This window comes from Gekko japonicus, unplaced genomic scaffold (genome assembly GCF_001447785.1).
Source record: "Gekko japonicus isolate JY-2015 unplaced genomic scaffold, Gekko_japonicus_V1.1 scaffold4335, whole genome shotgun sequence".
Classification (NCBI taxonomy): domain Eukaryota; kingdom Metazoa; phylum Chordata; class Lepidosauria; order Squamata; family Gekkonidae; genus Gekko; species Gekko japonicus.
Window position 1 is genome coordinate 77,933 of NW_015172144.1, and position 16,456 is coordinate 94,388.

General features: G+C 51.6%; 1 non-coding gene across 1 annotated transcript; it reads left to right on the forward strand.

Annotated features, from left to right (window-relative positions):
• The first annotated feature begins 4,003 nt into the window (after positions 1-4,003).
• Positions 4,004-4,075, forward strand: TRNAD-GUC. Its single transcript has one exon. It is a non-coding gene; the product is annotated as a tRNA-Asp (tRNA).
• Positions 4,076-16,456: the final 12,381 nt, after the last annotated feature.

Sequence of the window (16,456 nt, forward strand, 5' to 3'; positions counted from 1 at the left end):
GAGCCAGCACTGTCCGAAGACGTTTCCGTGATGTGGCCGGCATGACTAGACGCCGAGGCGCACGGAACCCTTTCGAACTGCTAGGTTGGCAGGAGCTGGGGCCAGAGATGGGAGCTCACTCTGTCCTGCGGCACTCGGGTCTCAAACTGCTGAACTACTGACCTTCTGGTCTGCAGTTCAGCATCTTAAGCACTTGAGCCACCGCAGCCCCCTAATGGGGTACAGTTCCATAGAGTCCACCCACCGAAACATCATTTTTTTCTCTCTCCAGGGGAACAGATCTCTGTAGTCGGGAGACGAGCTGCAATTCTGGAGGATCTCCAGATCCCACCTGGAGTCTGGCATTCCTAGGCCTTCAAGGGGAATGGCCACAGCCTCAAAGACTGGTTTCCGTTTCCCTTCAGCACCTAAAACAACCTTCTCAGCCTTTACTTGTTTTATTTCTTTAAAACATCTATTAGCCGTCTTCCCACCCTGCGGAACTCAAGGTGGTTTGCAACGTATGTTAAGACAACCATTCCAATTTGAAATCTCAATTAGAACTGCCAATCATTTCTTTTAAACTAAATTAGACAAATGCAGTCCTAAACAAAAATAAAATGCATTCTCACAACAAGGGGGGATTATTTTTTAAAACATAACCTCTGGATTTATAGGGCAGGTGAGAAAATCCCTAATGTCCCCCCCCTCCTCTGGGATACGGTGCGTGTACGCGGGTTCTTATTAAATCACTGGCGACGAAGGGGACTTCCCACCTGGGGACAGAGATAACAGGGTGCCGGCGAGGAAGGGGAGGGGATCCCGGTTTTGCCACATGAACCGATTGATTTATCAGGGCTGCAGTTCAGATTCGATTTGCATGCATTAGAATAGATTAGCAGCCGGAGCAATTAGCAGCCCCTCCCCTGTTTGGCAGAGTAAGTAGGGTTGGCAACTGAGCAAGGAAACCGGTGGGAGGTGCCAGGCCTTAGGAGCCACTGCCTTGAACACACAAACGCTTAAACCTGATGGCTCATTGGTAGAGCATCTGCTTGGTATGCAGAAGGTCCCAGGTTCAATCCCCGGCATCGCCAGTTTAAAAGGACCAGGCAGTAAGTGACGGGAAAGACCTCACTGGCTCATTGGCAGAGCATCTGCTTGGCATGTAGAAGGTCCCAGGTTCAGTCCCCGGCCTCTCCAGTTTAAAAGGACCAGGCGGTATGTTGCCAAAGGTACTGCCTTTACTCTCAGGTAGCCCCAATAGCAGGAACACCCCACTTCTAACCTGACCCAGAGACCCACAAAACTCAGGCCAAGGAAGGCACTCCTGGTTCTGAAACGCAGAGCTTGCCACAGCTCTGAAAAAGTGGTCTCCCTTTTCAGGTTTCATAAGGCAACCTCAGAGCAAGCCTCCAGTCTTCCCCCGCCACCCACCAGAGATATATCTACATTTCTAAAAGCTATTCAGAGGCCACCTACGAATAGTTCTCTTCTTTCCAGTACCTCACCCATCCCTTTTGTGTGGTCCCATGTCTATGTGTGCATTTTTTGTCCTTCCTTGCTCTGTCCCTCAGGATACTGAGATAAACCAATCAGTCATTCAGATGTTTAGCAATCTAATCAGGGACCCATCTCCCATCTTTTGCTCGTATCTGGGAACCTATTCAACTGCCTTGGCAGAACCATTAGTGGTCAGAAAAGCCATTCAATTAGCCACCCAGCACCTGGCTAATTTAATCAAGGCTATTGTTAAGCCTGACTCTGCCTTTCTAGAACTTCATTGGTCACATCCAGGCCTTGCTCATCCTGATGCCATGCACCCCTGGGACTCATCATTGATCCAGGTAATCTATTGTTCTCACCTGAGACCAGGCCCCCAAGGCCTTCCATTAGTCTGCCTTGTTTTCTAATGTCTATAACCATTCAAACACATGGCCTCAGACTGTGTGCCTCTGCCTTGATGCCAACTGGCAGTCTACCCCTAAACCTCTAGGTTTAGGCCATAATCCTTTCTTCATGGATCTCTGCACATCTAGACAGGTAGTATCACCCCGTAACTGACCCCTCTATCAGCTATCAATCACTTCTGCTTTCTTAGTTCTGTATTGTGTGTGATAATCCTTTAGTAAAAGAAATCACTGCTTTTTAAGATCTAGTCTCAGCATCTATTTCTGGGATTTGGATAAGTGGGACTCCAGTAGACACAGGTCTGATCCTATATTTAATGCCTATTGCCTTTTAATATTCATATTCCCCACAATTATAAATCAAGGCAATTTGGCTAACAAGACCTCAATTGCTCATTCGAAGAGCATCTGCTTGGCATGCAGAAGGTCCCAGGTTCAGTCCCCAGCATCTCCAGTTTAAAAAGACAGGGCCGTAGGTGATGAGAAGGACCTCTAGCTGAGACCTAGGAGGGCCATTGCCAGTATGAGTAGACAATATTGACCTTGATGGACCAAGAGTCCATATTGAATACTGAATAAAGGAGCTTCATATATATTCATGTATGCAGTTGCCTTATACCATAGTGTTGGTCAGGCCACACCTGGATTACTGTGTGCCGTTCTGGAGGCCTCACTTCAAAAAGGATGTGGATAGGATGGAGCGGGTGCACAGGAGAGTGACGAGGGTGATCGGGGGCCTAGAGACCAAGCCCGAGGAGGAAAGGCTGAGGGACTTGGGAATGCCTAGTGTTCAATACTGGGTTCTAGATGCATTGCAGTGATCAGCTCCGGTTTATTTAGTGATTTCAGCAAACTACAAGACAAGCTAGCAGGGCTGGAGCCCCACTTATAAGCATGCAAAACACCACACCCAACACACACACACTCCCAGTGATAGGGTATTTACATTATCTATTGGTTAGTTCCTGGATCCAGGCAAGCTATTGTTCTAGAGAAGCAAGCTCAGCCCATTCTAGGTACAGCTAGAGGAAAGGCTTAGGCTCGATACATATCATCCAGTCTGGACAAGAGGAGGTTGAGGGGGGGACAGGATGGCTCTCTTGACATATCTGAAGGGCTGTCACTTGGAGGAGGGCAGGGAGCTGCTCCTGTCGGCAGCAGAGGAGAGGACTCACAAGAATGGGTCTAAATTAAGGGCGGGAAAGTCCCGTCTGGGTATTAGGGGGAGAGAATTATTTAAAGTAAGAGTATCTCAGCACAGCAGTCGAATCGGATCAGCTGCCAAGGGAGGTGGTGAGTACAGTGTTCAAGGAGTCTTCAAGGAAGTCTTTGGGGGGAAGCGGGGTATAAATGAAGTAAAACAAAACAAATGAAATGTACCGAAATTGTACCCCATGAATGGATTACATGACCTCGCATGGGGAGGGGCAGTGGTGCCGAGGTAGAGCCTCTGCTTGGCATGAACCTGAGGTCCCAGGTTCAATCCCCGGCCTCTCCAGTCAAAAAGACCAGGCAAGAAGTGATGGGAAAGACCTCAGCCTGAGATCCGGGAGAGCCATGAAGTGGGGCTGTGGCTCAGTGGCAGAGCTTCTGCTTGGCATGTAGAAGGTCCCAGGTTCAATCCCCGGCATCTCCAGTCAAAAGGACCAAGTAGGAGGTGATGGGAAAGACCTCAGCCTGAGACCCTGGAGAGCCAGGAAGTGGGGCTGTGGCTCAGTGGCAGAGCATCTGCTTGGCATGCAGAAGGTCCCAGGTTCAATCCCCCGGCATCTCCAGTTAAAAGGACCAGACAGTAGGTGATGTGAAAGACCTCAGCCTGAGACTCTGGAGAGCTGTAAAGAGGGGCTGTAGCTCAGTGGCAGAGCCTCTGCTTGGCATGGAGAAGGTCCCAGGTTCAATCCCTGGCATCTCCAGTCAAAAGGATCAGGTAGGAGGTGATGTGAAAGACCTCAGCCTGAGACCCTGGAGAGCCAGGAAGTGGGGCCGTGGCTCAGTGGCAGAGCATCTGCTTGGCATGCAGAAGGTCCCAGGTTCAATCCTTGGCTTCTTCAGTCAAAAGGACCAGGTAGGAGGTGATGTGAAAGACCTCAGCCTGAGACCCTGGAGAGTCATGAAGTGGGGCTGTGGCTCAGTGGCAGAGCATCTGCTTGTCATGCAGAAGGTCCCAGGTTCAATCCCTGGCATCTCGAGTCAAAAGGAACAGGTAGGAGGTAATGGGAAAGACCTCTGCCTGAGACCCTGGAGAGCCAGGAAGTGGGGCTGTGGCTCAGTGACAGAACCTCTGCTTGGCATGCAGAAGGTCCCAGGTTCAATCCCTGGAATCTCCAGTCAAAAGGACCAGGCAGGAGGTGACATGAAAGACCTCAGCCTATAACCCTGGAGAGCCGCTGCCAGTCTGAGCAGACAATACTGACCCTGATGGACCAAGGGTCTGATTCAGTATAAGGCAGCTTCATGTGTTCGTGTGTGTTCAGCTTTTGGAGAGGGGCCATAACTCAGTGGCAGAGCCTCTGCTTGGCATGCAGAAGGTCCCAGGTTCAGTCCCCGGCATCTCCAGTTGAAAAGGACCAGGCAGTAGGGGATGGGAAAGGCCTCCGCTGGAGACCCTGGAGAGCCCCTGCCAGTCTGAGTAGACAACACTGAACTTGATGGACGGATGGTCCGCTTCGGTGTAAGACGTCTCCGTGTGCTCAATCCTATCGAGTCCTCTAATCGTAGGATAAAGGTCACCTCTGTCTGTCTCTCTCTGCTTCTCCATTGTGCCTTTTGGGCAGAGAAATGCAAACCAAACCATCTGACATCATTCCATTTTGGGCAGAGATTTTTCTCTCTCTCTCTCTGTGCGTGCGTTTGGGTGGGTGGATGGGTGGCGCGCAGCCAGGGAGATCTGGGGGGATTCGAGAATCGCTTCCATTACGGCGGAAAGCTTGAAGGTCAGCGGTATCCACGTCTCGACATTTCTGCCGCTCCGATCCTCCCAGCCCCTTGGGGGGCAGGCTCGGAAATGTCAAAACATTGCTGGAAGTGACCTTAAACTTTACACACCAGCGTCGCCGGGGCTCTCTGAAAATCCCCCCTTTTTCCTCGAGGAAAATTGCTCACGCCCTGCGGAAAGAAGGGCAAATTTCAGCACGGAGCCTCTCCTCCGGCTTCTGCACCTTCCCTTCTCTCCCGCCCCCCCCCCACCAATCACTTCGCCCCGGGTTATATCAAGAGAGGACGGTCTCCAGAGAGAAGAGCCTGACCTTACACATGATTACCAATGGTCCGCGGGCAGCTTTCGGGGCACATTTCCAGAGCTGCAGGTTTGCTTTGTGCAGGGCATAGGCCCGATTTTCCATCGAAGTAGGAAGACTGGAAATTCCCTTAGGAAGAGCATATGCCAAAGGAGGACCCAGAGAGAGAACTTTTGTGGTGTGTTATTTGTTTAAATATACATTTGGGAGGAGGTTTGACTCGGTGGCAGAGCCTCTGCTTGGCGTGCAGAAGGTCCGAGGTTCAATCCTCAGAATCTCCAGTGGAAAGATCTAGAGGGTGATGTCAAAGACCTCCACCTGAGACCCTGGAGAGCAGCTGCTCACAGTTTTTGAGCCTCCAGCTCAATTTCTTGCTTTCGAACTGCTAGGTTGGCAGGAGCTGGAACGAGAGACGGGAGCTCACTCCGTCAGGCGGCACACTCGGGTCTCGAACTGCTGAACTACCGACCTTCCACAGCCTGCAGTTCAGCGTCTTAACCACTTGAGCCACTGCAGCTCCTTGTGAAGTGAAGTGTGAAGTGCTGAAGAAGTGTGCTTGCACACAAAAGCTCGTACTTTGGATAAAACTTTGTTGGTCTTAAAGGTGCCGCTGGACTCAAACTTTGATCAAAGCACGATAGCCTTATTTTTGTTATTTTCGCTTCCGGCCACCAGATGGGCCAGGACTCCAGAATCCCTCCCGCTGTGGCCCCCCCAAGCACCGATAATACAGAGCATCACTACCCGAGACAGAGTGTCCCCTCTGTACCTTGTGGCCAATAGCCCCTGATGGACCTTTGCTCCAGATTTTTATCCAATCCCCTCTTGAAGCTGTCTACACTTGTAGCCGCCGCCACCTCCTGCGGCAGAGAATTCCACGTGGGAATGACTCTTTGGGGGAGGAAGGCCTTCCTTTTATCTGTTCTAAATGTCATTCCCCCTTGAGAAAGCTGCACAGAACAGAACTCTGGGATCTCCCCTGATCGTTTCCATCGAACAGGATCCTTCTACCGGGGACGGTGTGTCCGCTTTCCCCAAGTCTGCCAGCCCACAGCCAAGATCCACTTCATTGCCTCCGCGCATCGGCTGCTGCTGCAGCAGACACTCGGCTTCCCCAGAGCTCCCTCTGCTGGCCAGTCCTTGGATTTATGCGCTCTGAGCGCAGCTGCAAGGGCTCCCTTTGCATAGGGGAAAAAAACGAGATCCAAGCCCTCCCTTCCCCAATCGTGTTGAGAGGCACTGCTGGTTACCTGGGTGCGAGGCCGGGGATAAAGATAGCGCTCGCCTTCTGTCAGAACTGGGTCTTGGGGGAACGGATCAATTTCCACACTGCTATTTATATCGGTCTCAGTTGCTCAAGGAGAGCGTCGGCCGGCCTCCACTGGCGCACGGCAGCCCAGATTCTGGGCCGGTGCCATCTCTCAGATGCTTTTTGGGTACAGTGGCGGCTTTGATCGTCTGATCTGCCAGCCCCAAAGAACTTAACAGAGGACCAGAGTGTTGGACCGGATGGGCCACTGGCCTGATCCAACATGGCTTCTCTTGTGTTCTTAAGTCTGGGGCAGTGATGCTCTGTCTTCTTGGTGCTTGGGAGGCAACAGTGGGAGGGCTTCTGGAGTTTTGGCCCCACTGGGGGACCCCCTGAGGGCACCTGGGTTTTGGCCACTGTGTGACACAGTGTTGGACTGGAGGGGCCATTGGCCTGATCCAACATAGGTTCTCTTATGGTCTTATGGCCCCGCTGGTGGACCTCCTGATGGCACCTGGGTTTTGGCCCCTGTGTGACACAGAGTGTTGGACTGGATGGGCTACTGGCCTGATCCAACATGGCTTCTCTTATGTTCTTAGTGGCTTCTAGCTACAAGGTATAGATGGAACGCTCTGTCTGGGGCACTGATGGTGCTTCGGGGACAATAGTGGGAGGGCTTCTGGAGTTCTGGCCTGGCTGGTGGACTTCCTGATGGCCCCTGGGTTTTGACCAATATTTGACACAGAGTGTTGGACCGGGTGGGCCATTGGCCTGATCCAACATGGCTTCTCTCTTATGTTCTTATGACTCTGGGCAGAGGACCGAAGCCTGTAGCTTCCTTCTGCCGGCTTCTCAGAGCCGGGGCCAAAGCCGGTGTGGCTGTCCCAAGAACTCTCTGGGAGTGGCAGTGGCCAAGATCTTCCTGCCTGAGGGTCACCAGGTGCAGCCCGAGGGTCTCCCAGAATCACAACAGATCTCAAGTAATCAGTTCCAAAGAAGGAAATGACAGCTTTGGAAGGTGGAGTCTTTAACACGTGGAATTCACTGCCACAGGAAGTGGAGGCGGCTACAAGCACAGACAGCTTCAAGAGGGGATTGGATAAACATCTGGAGCAGAGGTCCCTCAGTGGCTATTAGCCACAAGGCATAGATGGAACACTCTGTCTGGGGCTGTGATGCTCTGTCTTCTTGGTGATTCGGGGGCAACAGTGGGAGGGCTTCTGTAGTTCTGGCTGTACTGTTGGACCTCCTGATGGCGCCTCGGTTTTGGCCACTGTGTGACCCAGAATGTTGGAGTGGATGGACCACTGGCCTGATCCAGCATGGCTTCTCTTATGTCCATAGTGACTACTTGCCACAAAGTATAGATGGAACAATCTTTCTGGGGCAGTGGTGCTCTGTATTCTTGGTGCTTGGGGGGCAACAGTGGGAGGACGTCTGGAGTTCTGGCCCCACTGGTGGGCCTCCTGGTGGCACCTGGGTTTGGCCACTGTCTGACACAGAGTGATGGACTGGATGGGCCACTGGCCTGATCCAACATGGCTTCTCTTATGTCCTCCACCTGTAAGACGGAGCTCTTCCGCCAGGCTTTCGAGTAGGAGCCGCCGCCGCCACTACAATTCCACCACCGATATGTATGCAGCATCGCACCACTACCACTAATATGTGGTTCCATCTGGGTGCGAGGTGACCCTGGAAGGAGAGGGGATGACAGGTTGCGGGACCAATTGCCATTGGATTAAGATCTACCCCATCTTGCGATAAATGGAATACTGACACTTTGTTGTTGTATTATAGTTTTGCTGTTTTAGGCTGTTTTATCTGTTAACTCTGGCACTTGTGCCTCGTTGGTAGTCGCCCTGAGCCTTCGGGGAGGGAGGGATATAAATCCAAAAACAAATAAATAAATAAACTTAGTGACTACTTGCCATAAGGTATAGATGGAACACTATGTCTGGGGCAGTGATGCTCTGTCTTCTTGGTGCTTGTGGGGCAACAGTGGGAGGGCTCCTGGAGTTCTGGCCCTGCTGGTGGACCTCCTGATGGCCCCTGGGTTTTGGCCCCTGTGTGACACAGAGTGTTGGACTCGAAGGGCCACTGGCCTGATCCAACATTGGCTTCTCTTATGTTCTAATGTCTGGGGCAGGGATGCTCTGTACTCTTGGTGCTTGGGAGCCAGTTTGGTGTAGTGGTTAATTGTGTGGACTCTAATCTGGGAGAACTGGGTTCGATTCCCCACTCCTCCACTTGCACCTGCTGATGTGACCTTGGGTCAGTCACAAGCTCTGGCACAGCTGTCCTTGAAAAAGAGCAGTTTCTGTCAGAGCTCTCTCAGCCCCACCCACCTCACAGGGTGTCTGTTGTGGGGAGGGGAAGGGAAAGGAGTTTGTAAGCCGCTCTGAGACTCCAAGTGAAGGGTGGGGTGTAAATCCAATCTCTTCTTCTTCTTCTTGGGGGGCAACAGTGAGAGGGCTCCTGGAGTTCTGGCCCCACTGGGGGACCTCCTGAGGGCCCCTGAGTTTTCACCACTATGTGACCCAGAGTGTTGGACTGGATGGGCCATTGGTCTGATCCAACATGGCTTCTCTTACGTTCTTATGACTGTATGGCATTAGACCCCAACTGAGGTCCCCGCCCTCTCCAAAACCAGCCATTCCCCAGGTTCCAGGCACTGAATATCCAGGTCTTCCGCTGCCGGGAACTGGCAGCCCTGTCCTGCCCGTTCCTCCTTCCTCCATTTATTGGGGGTAAAGGAGTAGCCGGCCACTTCCTGCCAGAGCAGGAAACCATCTGCATCCAACATGTCCGCACTCCAGTCTTTCAGATTAATAAAGGAAAATGGGGGGTGGAGGGGGTCAGCTGGGAAAGGCAAAAGTAGGAAGATAATCACACACGTCCTCGGCCCTCGGACTAACACCCCTTATAGAAACATAGAATCACACAGAGTGGGAAGCGGTCTTGCAGACCATCTAGTCCAACCCCCTGCCCAATGCAGGACCAGCCTCGAGCACCTCTGTCAACGCTCCCCCTAAGCTGTGGGGTCTTGTGAGCAAAAATCCTACTTGGTGAGCTACTGGCATTAAAGTTGTGAGCCAGCGATTTGGCTGCTGCATAAATTAGTCTGCTCTGGAACCCTCCTTCCTGAGCGGAGACAAAATTGTGTGAGCTGGAGGCTAAAAAACTGTGAGCTAGCTCACACTAACTCGGATTAGAGGGAACGCTGACCTCTGTTCCTTTGAATGCCTGCCCCCCCCCCCCCGCCTTGAGGAGATTTCATTCCGATTTGCACACAAGAGCTTAAACTCTGAATCAAACTTTGTGCGTCTTACAGGTGCCACCAGACGCAAACTTCGCTCTGCAGCCGTGAATTCTGTTAGCCTTTAAGATGCCGCTGGACTCTTGCTCTTTGCTCCTGCTTCTATGCTTGGCACAGGGCTTTGGCCACCGCACTATTAGATTCCCTGGTAACCACACTTGCCCCTTTTTTTCCTGCTTTGTAAGTTAGAGTACACCGTCTAAAAAGGAATTTGTAGTTAAAAATAACTGAAATAGCAGAATTGGATAATTTGACCATCAAGCTTCATGGGAAGGAAGATGACGTTTGTGATAATACTTGGAGAAAGTTTTCTAGCTGGTTAGAGAAGAATGTTTAGATTTACGGATAAGCTGGGAGAATTGAATGTAGGGGTTACGATTCACAGCGAAGGAGTATTGATTTATGGAATCCATGTTTATGTTGTGTGTTTGTGGTTTGTTTAATGTTCATGTCTTATGTTTGTTGCAAAATTTAATAAATAATGCATTTTAAAAAAGCCAAAAAAAAAAGTTAGAGTTCTCAACCTCCAGGTTGTGGCTGGCCATCTCCTAGGATTACAACTGGTGTCCAGGAGACAGAGATCAGTTCCCCGGGGGGGGGAAACGGCCGCTTTGGAAGGTAGACTCTGCGGCATCACACCCATCTGAAGCCCCTCCCCTCTCCAAACCCTGACTGAGAGCCAGTTTGGGGTAGTGGTTAAGTGCGCGGACTCTAATCTGGGAGAACCGGGTTTGATTCCCCACTCCTCTACATGCAGCCGCTGGTGTGACCTTGGGTCACGTACAAGTTCTCTCAGAGCTGTTCTCTCAGGAGCAGTCCTCAAAAGAGCTCTCTCAGCCTCACCTACCTCCCAGGGCGCCTGTTGTGGGGAGGGGAAGGACGTCCTTCTTCACCCAAAGAGTGATTAACACTTGGAATTCACTGCCACAGGAAGTGGTGGGTGCTACAAGCATGGATGGCTTCAAAAGGGAATTAGATAAGCATATGGAGCAGAGGTCCATCAGTGGCTATTAGCCACAAGGTATAGCTAGGGGCTCTGGGGCAAGTGATGCTCTGTCTTCTTGGTGCTTGGGGGGGTCAACAGTGGGAGGGCTTCTAATGTCCTGGCCCCACTGCTGGACCTCCTGATGGCACTGGTATTTCTGGCCACTGTGTGACACAGAGTGTTGGACTGGATGGGCCATTGGCCTGATCCAACATTGGCATCTCTTATGTTCTTATGTTCTCCTCCTCCTCCTCCTCCCTCCTCCCTCCTCCTCCTCTATCTGCACCCCCAAAATACCCCAGTATTTCTCAGTCTGAATCTGGCAGCCGTCATTCTAAGAGATTCTCGTGCACAGCTTTTGGTGGGATCAGTTTCCTTGTCGGGAAGAGTATTGAAGGCTTTACGGTCCCTTTCCCCAATAAGCTATTTCTTTACAAGTGTATCAAGGGAACAGACAGGGTGTTAGTCCGAGGGGCTCAGGACACGCGTGGGGGTATGTTTGCGTTTCTGTTTCAGCCCCAGACAAGAAGCTTTGGGGATCTGCGCCGACAGGAAGCCGAAATCCCTGTTAGTCCGACCGCCAGCCGGTGCTTTGTAAGCCCGGCACGTTCTTCGCTTAGCTCCGGACAGGGCGATGAAATTGCATCTTTCCTGCAGGGGCGAAAGGCTAAGAACTGCAAACAGAAAGTGGGGGCGGGGGGGGGGAAAAGAAAATCCAGCTCTCATTGCACCTCTTGTGCTCTTTGAGGCCGAGGACGGGGGGGGGTGGCTTAGGAGGCAAAGGGCAGGGAGGGAGCTTGATTTGGAAGTGCGATACATTTCCTGAAAGGCTTTAGCCAGCAGCACCAATGCTTCCTCTGAGCTGTGGAGTCTTGTGAGCAAAAATTCTACTTTGTGAGCTGCCGGCATTAAAGTTGTGAGCGTGCGATTTGGCTACTGCATAAATTAGTTTGCTCTGGAGCCATCCCTTCCTGAGCTAAGATAAAAAATGTATGCGCTGGAGGCTAAAAAACTGTGAGCTGGCTCACAATTACTTAGCTTAGAGGGAACACTGAGCAGCAGCCACCTTTCTTACACTCTCTGCCTAGGACAGATGTGCGCTCATGTCTAGCAGATGAATTTGAGTCCAGTCGCACCTTTGGGGTTGCCAGCTTCCAGGGGGTGCCTTGAGAACTCCCACTATGACAGGTGATCTCCCGGTGACCAAGGGTGATTCTGCATCTGCCATATTTGTTCCATATTCCTCAACACTGAGGAAAAGGTGCAGCTCAAAACTGCATTTAGATACCCTGGGGCAACGCCGCACTGACTGCAGAGTCACCCCTGAGCGGCCATCGATCTATGCAGAAGGTACCATAAAACCTGGCGATCAAAGGAAGCGAAAGCGGCATGCAATGCAAAGGATACCATAAAAGCTGATGACCAAGGAAAGTGAAAGCGGCTCGCACTGCGGAGGTTACCTTAAACGCCGATGATCAAAGAAAGTGAAAGCGGCTTGCAGTGCGGAGGGTAGCATAAAAGCCGATGATCAAAGAAAGTGAAAGCAGCATGCAGTGTAGAGGGTACCATAAAACCCAGCGATCAAAGGAAGTGAAAGCAGCATGCAGTGTGGAGGGTACCATAAAACCCGATTATCAAAGAAAGTTAAAGCAGCGTGCAATGCAGAGGGTACCATAAAAGCTGATGATCAAGGAAAGTGAAAGCGGCTTGCACTGCGGAGGTTACCATAAACGCCGGTGATCAAAGAAACTGAAAGCGGCTTGCAATGTGGAGGGTAGCATAAAAGCTGATGAGCAAAGAAAGTGAAAGCGACTTGCAGTGCAGAGGGTAGCATAAAAGCCGATGATCAAAGAAAGTGAAAGCGGCATACAGTGCAGAGGGTACCATAAAACCCGATGATCAAAGAAAGCGAAAGCAGCATACAATGCAGAAGGGAATTTTGGTTCCAACGTGGGTTTTGTAAAACAATGGAGGGAAAAGCTGATGCAGACTCCCCGCAAGATCAGTCCCCCTGGAGAAAATGGCAGCTTTGTAAGGTGGACTGTACGGCATTCTACCCCACTGAGGTCCTTCCCCTCCCCAAACCCTGCGTTCCCCAGCCTCCACCCCACAAAAAAAAATTCTTGGAATTTCCCACCTAGAGCTGCCAACCCTGAGCAGAGAAACCAGCAAGAGTTTCAGGATGTGAGCTTTGGAGAGTCAACACTTCCTTCATTAGACCCAGTAGAACAGAAGTGGAGATCTGCCTCCCTTTATCCTAGTCAGAAGGTGGGAGAGAGGTCGTGCCAGCTTGGCAGGCCAGCTGGGGAGGAGAAGCGAAGAGGAGGCATTTAAAGATGCCTCCCTAATCTGCCTTCGCTTCCCCCCTGGGCGGGCTAACTGGGGAAGCTCAGAGGAGGGAAAGCAGGTCAGTTTCACTCCCCCTCTCCTTGGAAGCAGAGGGGGAGTGAAACTGACACACCCGACTAGCAAGCCGAATATTTTCGGCAATGCCGAGTATTTCCCAAACCCCAGTATCAGCTCATTACAGCTAGTGTAGAATGCACCGTGTGGGCACACATTCAGCCGGTCCTCTGCAGACTGCACTTGCTGCCAATAGAGTTCCGAATCCGGTTCAAGGTTTTGGTTTTAACCTTTAGGGTCCCGAATGGTCCGGGACCAACATACCTGCAGCACTGCCTCTCCCCATATGTCCCCCAACGGGCCTTAAGATCGACCGACCACTATTAACTGGTAATCCCTGACCCAAAAGACGTCCGTCTAGCCTCAAGTAGGGCCAGGACCTTTTTGGCCCTGGTCCCGACCTGGTGGACTGAGCTCCCCATTGAGATCAAGGCCCTGTGGGACTTGTTACAGTCCCACAGTGCCTGCAAGATGGAGCTCTTCCACCGGGCTTTCAGTTGAGGCAGCGGCGTCCAACAGAATCACCCTTCCTGCTCAAAGTCTGCTGAAATCTGCTCAAATTGCCATAATTGTCTATTTGAGTTGTTGGCTTTACGATCATCATTGAACAGACATATCTATTAAACATCTGAGAAGACCCAAGGATTATTATTTCACCATCTTAATGTTACCTGTTAATTTTAAATCAGTGTAATTTTAGACTTTTAGAGATAATATGTTATATGATGTCTTGTACGATTTTATCTTGTGAACCGCCCTGAGCCTGCTTTGGAAGGAAGGGCAGGACAGAAATCACAGAAATATCTATCTATCTTCTGGGTGTGGGTCACTGGGGGTGTGGGGGGGACAGTTTTTTGTGAATTTCCTGCAATGTGCAGGGGGTTAGACTAGATGACCCTGGGGATCCCTTCCAAATCAATCTATCTATCTATCTATCTATCTATCTATCTATCTATCTATCTATCTATCTATCTATCTATCTATCTATCTACCTCCCTACCTCCCTACCTGAGAGCCAGTGTGGTGTAGTGGTTAAGAGCGGCAGACTCTAATCTGGAGAACTGGGTTCGATCCCCCACTCCTTCACACGCAGCCAGCTGGGTGACCTTGGGTTAGTACCATTTCTCTCAGGACTCTCAGCCCCACCTAACTTCACAGGGTGCCCGTTGTTAGCCGCTCTGAGACTCCGAGTGAAGGGCAGGGTATAAATCCAACTCCTCCTCCTTCTATCATCATAATCTATTTATTTGATTTATACCCCGCCCTACCTGCAGGGCAGGCTATTCTTATTCTTCTTCACCATCACCATCACCATCACCTATTTATTTGATTTATACTCCACCCTCCCTGCAGGGCAGGCTCATCATCATTATAATCTCTCTGTCTCTCTCTGTCTCTCTCTCTGTCATCACCAGGGGTCATTTCATAGAAAAAGAGCTACAGGAGCCCATTAGCATAATGTATGCTAATGAGCTACTAGGCTATTAACACAATAGCTCATTAGCATATACCACGCCCCCTGCCATCACCCCTCCATCAAGCCCCCACCACCCTCCTCAGGCCTCCCTCGGGCCGCAGCACTCCAGCGCGGGCCCCAGAAGGCTGGTGACGGGCCTTTTCAGGCCTCCCCCAGGCGGCAGAGCTTTGGCGCAGGAAGCTGGGGGCGAGGCTTGCTGCCACCGCCATTTGGGCCAGCTCCTGGGCTGCCGGAGCAGCGCTCAGGTGCGCTCCGGCCCCAAATTACCCCTGGTTGTGACTGAACAGACCCAACTCTCTTCTTGTGGTATGGGGAGGTGACCCCTGACCACAGCCTGGAGAACTCCATGCTCCCTGAGACTGCAGAGGTGAGCCGGCCTACTTAAGAGGGGGAGCCGTGTCTCAGGAGGGGAATGGTAAAGGAGGGGCCGTCGCCTGCCGCAGAAGGTGAAACGTAGCAGACTGGAGGCAAGACGTGTCCGTGGGCGTCTCATCACTCGCTAGTTAGAGGAGTCATTTCCCTGGTTTGTCTCCCATCTATTCAGCTCACAGGCGGTGTCCTCCCACCCGTTGTTCAGCTTTTAACTTGCGTCTCTCACGGGAATTGTATTTTCCCTAGGGGGTGTTCACTCCGGCTGCCGTACAGCTGTAAGTGCATGGCTGTTTCTGGTGCTGGGCAGAAGCCAGGAACTTCTGGCTCTGGTAGGGAGGCGTCTTTGTGACATCAAGCAACCCCAGAACAAGTCCCCTCCCCTAAGTCTCATATGGTGTGAAATGTGGGCTTCAACATGGCCAGATCACGGTATTTTGTCACTTGGGGTGGCCTGAGCAGAGAACATAAGAACATGCAAAGAACCCCACTGGATCAGACCAGCGGTCCATCTAGTCCAGCATCTTGTCTCACACAGTGGCCAACCAGTTCCTCTGTATGGCCAACAACAGGGCAGAGAGGCCGAGGTCTTCATAAGAACATGAGAAGAGCCCTGCTGGATCAGACCAGTGGTCCATCTAGTCCAGCATCCTGTCTCACCCAGTGGCCAACCAGTTCCTCTGTATGGCCAACAACAGGGCAGAGAGGCCGAGGTCTTCATAAGAACATGAGAAGAGCCCTGCTGGATCAGACCAGTGGTCCATCTAGTCCAGCATCCTGTCTCACCCAGTGGCCAACCAGTTCCTCTGTATGGCCAACAACAGGGCAGAGAGGCCGAGGTCTTCATAAGAACATGAGAAGAGCCCTGCTGGATCAGACCAGTGGTCCATCTAGTCCAGCATCCTGTCTCACCCAGTGGCCAACCAGTTCCTCTAGAGGGATGACAACAGGGCACAGAGGCCGAGGTCTTCACTTGAGGTTGCCCCCTGGCTCTGGGGTTCAGAGGCTGCCTCTGAATGTGGACGCTCCCTTTAGTCACCACGGCTTGTAGCCACTGATAGACCTGTCCTCCGTGAATCTGTCTAATTCCCTTTTGCAGCTGTCTCTAAATGTCAAACCCGCAACGCAGGGGGATGTGGCACCCTTGAGCATCGGGAGAGTCCCACTTCTAAATCCTCTGAATCCCAGAGCCAGGAGGCCACTTCCGTGGAAGGCCTCAACCTTTATACCTTGGTTGGCCACTGTGTGAGACAGGAAGCTGGACTAGATGGACCATTGGTCTGATCCAGCAGGGCTTTTCCTGTGTTCTTATGATGGGCTCGGCCTCTATGCCCTGTTGTTGGACCTCCAGAGAATCTGGTTGGCTGCTGTGTGAGACAAGATGCTGGACTAGATGGACCCCCTGGTGTGATCCAGCAGGGCTCTTCTTATGTTCTTATCAGGGTAAGGCCTCGGCCTCCATGCCCTGTTGTTGGCCTTCCAGGAGAACTGGTTGGCCACTGTGGAAGACAAAATGCTGGACTAGATGGACCACA